This window comes from Somniosus microcephalus, unplaced genomic scaffold, assembly GCF_052327205.1.
Source record: "Somniosus microcephalus isolate GS21.2 unplaced genomic scaffold, FLI_Smic_1.0 unresolved_chr1, whole genome shotgun sequence".
NCBI lineage: Eukaryota > Metazoa > Chordata > Chondrichthyes > Squaliformes > Somniosidae > Somniosus > Somniosus microcephalus.
Genome location: NW_028225179.1, coordinates 61,315,485 through 61,322,397, shown reverse-complemented (window position 1 = coordinate 61,322,397; position 6,913 = coordinate 61,315,485). Strand labels below are relative to the sequence as shown.

General features: G+C 43.9%; 1 non-coding gene across 1 annotated transcript; it reads left to right on the top strand.

Annotated features, from left to right (window-relative positions):
* The first annotated feature begins 954 nt into the window (after positions 1–954).
* trnai-uau (transfer RNA isoleucine (anticodon UAU)) lies at positions 955–1,049 on the top strand. Its single transcript has 2 exons — positions 955–992; positions 1,014–1,049. It is a non-coding gene; the product is annotated as a tRNA-Ile (tRNA).
* The last annotated feature ends 5,864 nt before the right edge of the window (positions 1,050–6,913 follow it).

Here is a 6,913-nt window from a genome sequence, read left to right as displayed (position 1 = left end):
AGATGCAAATCTCTGCGCTCCTCTGCTTCAGTGATTTCTTGTTTCGCAGCGCTGGGCAGTTTACGCTCTCTGAGGCTGCAGTCGCTGCTTTCCACCGGCAGCGGGCGCTTGGTGAGAGCGGGACCGGTCAGACGGCCTGAATTTCACTGCTGTCGTGACCACACTCACTCCGGGAGCTGGGGACCAGCACACCAACTCATGGGTTTGTTGCCGCGTCTGAAATGCGGCTCCGAACTGTTGCTATTAACAGAGGCAGCGCTGTAGGATTCTGCAATGAACTCTCACACAGTCGGTATCTCTGTAGAGTTTGAGTGTGTTTTGAATTGTATAGAGAAAAGGAGAATACCGTGTGGCTGTTAATGTATTTTATTAATCTCTACCTGCAAAACATGATTGAACCGGGGACCTGTTGCATTTTAGACGGAAGTGATAACCGCTACACTTCGGAAACTGCTGCTCATTAAATAATTAGAGAAACAGCTCAGAACAGCAATTGTAATCGACAAATGCTCTTACCCTGCAATACGGATTCCATTCCACGTCGAGGAGTTAACTTTAAGAAAACTGTTTATTCTGTTACATACATCTCATTAGACTGTGTGAGAAATTTGCTGTAATCGTCATTAATCAACCGGTAACTCACATGGTTAACGAATCATGGGCAAAACTTTAAAACGTTTCTTTGTTTTGCATGTGATGAATTTTCATCGGTTCTCATTTTGCAGACTGTATTTTAGGAGTTGGGTAAAAATGTTCAGTACTTATGACACCAGGATCTGGTGCAGCCTTTGGTAAATTCACCAGCTCGCGAACACATGAGAGTACCTCCTGCTTCACTCTTTCATATAAACCCAGCCAATGCGCCTCAATTAAACAACATTGCACCCCCGCACGATTAGACAACCTGAAATGTGCAAGTAAATGTGCACGGATAACAAGCACCAATCAAGCGCAGCTCTAGTGGCGCAATCGGTTAGCGCGCGGTACTTATATAGCAGTACAGGCTCGGAGAAATGCCGAGGTTGTGAGTTCGAGCCTCACCTAGAGCAGTCAATGCTTTTGCTGTGCGCTATTTCGACCGGAGCAGAAGGTACAATTGTTTTATCCGCTAACTATACACTTATTAGCTGTTCCACGTGAGCTCTTTTGTTCCTCAGGCCCACCGTGTTTCAATAACGGATGGAAGTTTTAAAGGAGCCCTTCAGTGTTACTTATTGACAGGAGGGAATGTGGGGCCAGTTTTAACTGTTAAACCGGCAACTATCAGGCAAAGAATAATGTGCAGGAAATAAATTCGATTTCAAAGCAGTGACTAAGTCTTTGGCACAAGCGAGAAGATGTGTAAACTCACGAGTTATCTGTACAGGTTTCCGACATCACGTTGAACACAAACAACGATTCACCTGAACATGATGTTGCGAATTACAAGGACGGAAGTTACGTACAGACAATCGCCCAAACACCATATCCAGAATTAGGTTGTCGCCGACCCTCTTGTTATGGGGAGAATAGTGAGCAGATTCAGGAAAACTGCTCATATAAAGAAGTGGATTTATGAAAAGATAAACATATTTCAAATTAATGAACATGACCTCTGCGAATTGGGTTCGCACTAGAGCAGAGAAACCTAATGTAACTTCGGACAAAAATCGTCAGCTCCTTGGTCTTGGGGCATGATTCTCGCGTAGGACATTTCACAAATTAAAATGCGAGAGCTTCTGGGCTCAAATCCCAGACGAACCCCACGGCATTTAGATAAAACTCACCAACTCGGTAATCTCAACTGGAATCGCTTTTCTTTAAAATAGACTAACGCACTAGGTGATCCGGGATTGTGACCACACCCGGTTTAAACAGACACAGAGTGATCCTTGACTGACCACGACCCCGCCCATTATAGACAGGGCTGATTATCATTGCTTATGAAATCGATGGAAACATAACTGGGGCGGTTTTTATAAAAGGCGGCCGATTACGATACGCAATTTTTCTAGGGCGCCAAGTTCAAGTTTGACTCCATATAATTTTTCCCGTTATCTACGTCATTTCACTCCAGCCGAATGAACAGAGACCTGAGCACATAATCCAGGCTGACACTCCAGTGCAGTACTGAGGTAGAGCTGCACTGTTGGTGGTGCCGTCTTTCCAGTAAGACGTTCAACCGAGGCCTCAGATCCCATGAGAGTATGCCAAAAAGAATGAGGATTTCTCCCCATTGTCCTGCCCATTATTTACCTCTCAAATAAAGACACTAAAACAGAAAATCTCCTCATTTAGTTTGATAAATATTTTTGAAATTACATTTCCTCCTAAACGATAAAGTTGTTTTTCTGCTCCCTAATCATTTGGCTTTGTTCCCGCTAGTCTTTCATTTGGTGGCAATCGCAGAGGAAGGAAGACAGGTAGGGATGATTCTCCATCTCTGATTCCCGTCCTGCCTTCATTCAAGAACTCCAGTGGTCTGTTTTAATTTTAACAAGATATGAAGAGTGCACAGACCTGAATCACCAGTGTGATTTTGACGAGATTGCGATTACAAAGCCTATTTTACGCAAAATTCAGTGAAACGCTCGGAAGGTTTATCAGCATCAATCGTGTAATGGAATAACGACGAGGACGGGGTTCGAACCCACGCGGGCAAAGCACAATGGATGAAACTGCGCTCAACCATTCCAAGGGATATGGGGAGAAAGCAAGGACATGTTACTGAATTTTGATGATCAGCCATGATCTCATTAAATGGCAGAACAGGCTCGAGCGGCCGAATGGCCTACTCCTGCTGCTATCTTCTATGTTTCTGTTTCATGCTATTTGCATCTAAGCAGAAATACTCTGAAAGAAAGTTCCCTTCACCGCTTGTCCTGCACGTGCACACAGACCTACATGTTGAAAATGTACAATCAGCCCATGTAAGTAAAAGGCCTTCCGATATCTTCAGGTGAGGGGCTGTCCGAAATGGTCGGTTTGAAGGCAGATTCAGAACAGGTTTCGCCCGGTTATTTAAACGACCACGGCAGGACTCGAATCTACAAGCATCTGCGAACTGAACAATTCGCATCGAAGTCAAACCCCTTATCCATTTGACCACATGACCACTGCTGCCCGGATCTTCTTGTGATGGGGAGAATTGTGAGCAGATTCAGGGAAACAGCTCATATAAAGCAGTGGATTTCGGAAAATATAAACATATTTCATAAAAATGAACAGCTCCTCTGCGAACTGGGTTTGCAACAGCGCAGGGAAACCTAACGCAAATTCGAGCCCAAAATCGGCGGTTCGTTGGTCTAGAGGTCTGATTCTCGTTCAGGGAATTTCGCTGCTTAAATAAATGCGAGAAATCCCGGGTTCAAGTCCCGGCCTGAACCCCGCCAACCTTAACAACGGGGTCATTACAGCTAAATTCGCACACCTGTTAAAAAGACTTATACAATTGATGATCCGTGACTGTGCACTCACCCGATTTAATCATAGGGTCATAATCGCACAGACGGAGGCAATTCAGCCCATCGAGCCAGCGCCGGTTCTCTGTCGAGCAATCAAGTCAGTACCATTCCCTCGCACTATCGCCGTATTTCTGCAAATTTATTTCCCTCAAATGCCGATCCAGTCTCCCCTTGAAAACATTCAGTGTCTCTGATTCCACCACTTCCAACGGCAGTGAATTGCAGGTCATCACCAGTGTGTAATTTTGTTTCTTCACACCCCCCTGTATCTCTTGCCTATAATCTTAAATCCCCTAGTCCTTGTACCATCAACTAGTGGGAAAAGCCGTTCCCTGTCTCGCCTATCAAAACCCGTCATTATCTTGTACACTTCTATCAAATCACTCCTCAACCTCCTTTACTCTAATGAAAACAAATCCAGCTTCTCCAACATGTCCTTGTAGCTAAGATCCCCCTTCCCCGGAACCATCCTGGTAAATCTCCTCTGCACCCGCTCAAGGGCCTTCACATCCTTCCTAAAGTGTAGTGGCCAGATGAGACGCAATACTCCAGTTGTGGCCTAACCAGCACTCTATAAAGTCTCAGCAAATCTTCTCTACTTTTGTACTCAATACCTCTATATATGAAGCCCAAGATCACAAATGCTTTGTTAACCACTCTCTCAATATGTCCTGCCACCTCCAGGGACCTATGTACATTAACTCCCAGGCCCCTCTGTCCCTGCACACTATTTAAAACTGTGCCTTTAAGTGTATATTCCCTCTCCCTGTTCGTTCTGCCAAAATGCATCACCTCACAATTCTCTGTATTAAATCCCATCTGCAACGTGTCTGCCCGTTCTGCAACCATTTTTATGTCCTGTTGTAGTCGATTGGCATCATCATCACTGTTTGCCACACCCCCAGGTTTGGTGTCATCGGCGAATTTAGAAAAGCTACTCCGTATTCCAATATACAGGTCATTTATATATATCAAAAAGGCAGTGGCCCCGGCACTGACCCTTGGGGAAAAACACTGTCTACCATCCTCCAATCTGAAGTACAGCCATTTACCACAACTCGCTGTTTTCTGTCTTTAAGCCAATTCATTATCCAAGCTGCCACTGACTCACCTATTCCATGAGCCTCAATTTTGTTAACTAGCCTTTTATGTGGTACTTTGTCAAACGCCTTCCGAAAATCCATGTAGCCAACATCCATTGCATTCACTTTATCAATCCTCTCTGTTACTTCATCAAAAAATTCAATAAGTTTAGCCAAGCACTTTCTGCATTCCACACATCCGTGTTGGCGCTACTTAATTAGCTTAAACTTCTCCAAGTGCCCGTTAATTTTTCCTTGATTATTGTTTCTAAAACTTTACCCACCACTGATGGCAGCTAGGGAAGATAGGAAAATTATGGGAAGCCTTCTTTGTCTCTAATAGGCCGCACCCCGCCTCTTACTGCCCGCTAACTGTTTACATGCCAGTAGTAGATTTTTGGGTTCCATTTTATGTTTCACGCCATTCTACTCTCATAGTCTCTTTGCCAATCTTATTTGTATCTTCACATCCCCTCTCAACTTAATATATTTGGTCTGATTCTGCCTTGAAGAATTCGCCTGATATGCATCATACAACCTCCTTTCTTGTTTAAACAGAAAGTAGGTTGTATGATGAATTTCAGGTAAACATCCCCTTTAAACAGATAAATAATGATCTAGGAATGACAGCACATCACTTTTAAACAGACACAGAATGATCCAGGACTGACGGCACATCCCTTTTAAACAGACACTGAGTGATCCTGGCCTGACAGCACATCCCTTTTAAACAGATACAGAATGATCCGGGACTGACAGCACATCCTGTTTAAACAGACACAGAATGATTCGGGACTGACAGGACATTCCTTTTAAACAGACACAGAATGATCCGGGTCTGACAGTTCATCCCTTTTAAACAGATACAGAATGATCCTGGACTGACAGCACATCCCTTTTAAACAGAGACAGAATGATCAAGGACTGACAGGACATCCCTTTTAAACAGACACAGAATGATCCGGGACTGACAGCACATCCCTTTTAAACAGTTATACAATGATGCGGTTTATTCTTGTGCCCCAAGTTGAAGTTTTGTCCACTGTCATTTTTTTGTCTTCGCCATTTCACTCGAGCCGAATGAATTGAGTTTAGGTGTCAGCCGTGGCTCAGCGGCAGCAATCTCAAGCCCCACTCCAGAGACTTGAGCTCATAATCCAGGCTGACACTCCAGTGCAGTACTGACGGTGTGCTGCACTTTCGACGGTGCCGAATTTCTGAAAAGACGTAACACCGAAGCTTCAGATACCATGGCACTATTTCGAAAAGAACGAGGAATTCTCCCCAGTGCACTGCCCATAACTTATCTCTCAACGAAAGACAAAAAAACAGATAATCTGGTCATTAATATTGATAAAATCTTTTAAAATTACATTTGATTCTAAAAGTTAAAATTCTGTTTCTGCTCTCTAATCATTTGTTTTCCTGCTAGTCTTTCATTGGGTTTCAATCTCAGAGGAAAGAATAGAGAGGAAATGGTGTATCTGTGATTCGCAATCTCTGTTCTACGTTTATGCAATGAGTCCGTGTTTATTTTAGTATTCGCATGAACAGCACAGAGGCATAGACTGAAAAGCCCAGTGTGGCCAGCAATGATGAGGATGGGATTCAACCCCACGAGTCCAAAGCACAATGGATTAGTCCGAATGACCATCGGTTTTAATGGTCAGTTTTAAGCTGGATTCCGAGCAGAGAAGAACAATTCCGCCCAGTGAGTTAACAGACCGCGCACCACTCCGCTGCTCTCCCCCATAGCCCGAAAAGATTTTCCATTCCGCCTATATATTAATAATTTAAGCTTTGCCATGAGCTAAGTGTAGCATGCTTGGGAGGAAGATGTGACTTTGGACGGAAGGATCTGTAAGGTTTTAGTTGTAACTCTCTTCACTCTTTAGGGTAATCAGAGCTCAGATCAAGCAAAGCTTTAAACTTTTCAAACAAATCGTTTTATTAACCTAATAATACAAGTTTTACAGAGAGAGATTTGAATAACCTTTAACTCAGTGGTGCAACTCAAAACTCAGAATGGTCAATTCTTCTGCTTCGGGAGATGGAGAGATGAATTATGTGTTGGTGTCTCCTTGGTGTTTTTCTGATCAGTCTTCCAGATCTCCACTCCGTTTGTCTGTCTCCTGGACTGTCTCTTGGAATGTGCTCTGCTTTTCACTTTAGAATGGCTGCTCTTGTACCATTGCTGCTGACAGAAACAAGCCTTCCAGTGACTTTCCATTCTCTCTCTCCCATGGTTACACAGACTGATGCTACCGGGCAGCACCGAGTGTGTGCGAAGGTTCCTCAGAGACTAGCGAGGCCTCCTTATCTGCAGCTTCCAGGCAATCTGCAGAACACTTTTGGAATTCGGTCAGCAAAACTTCTTGAAGTAAATAA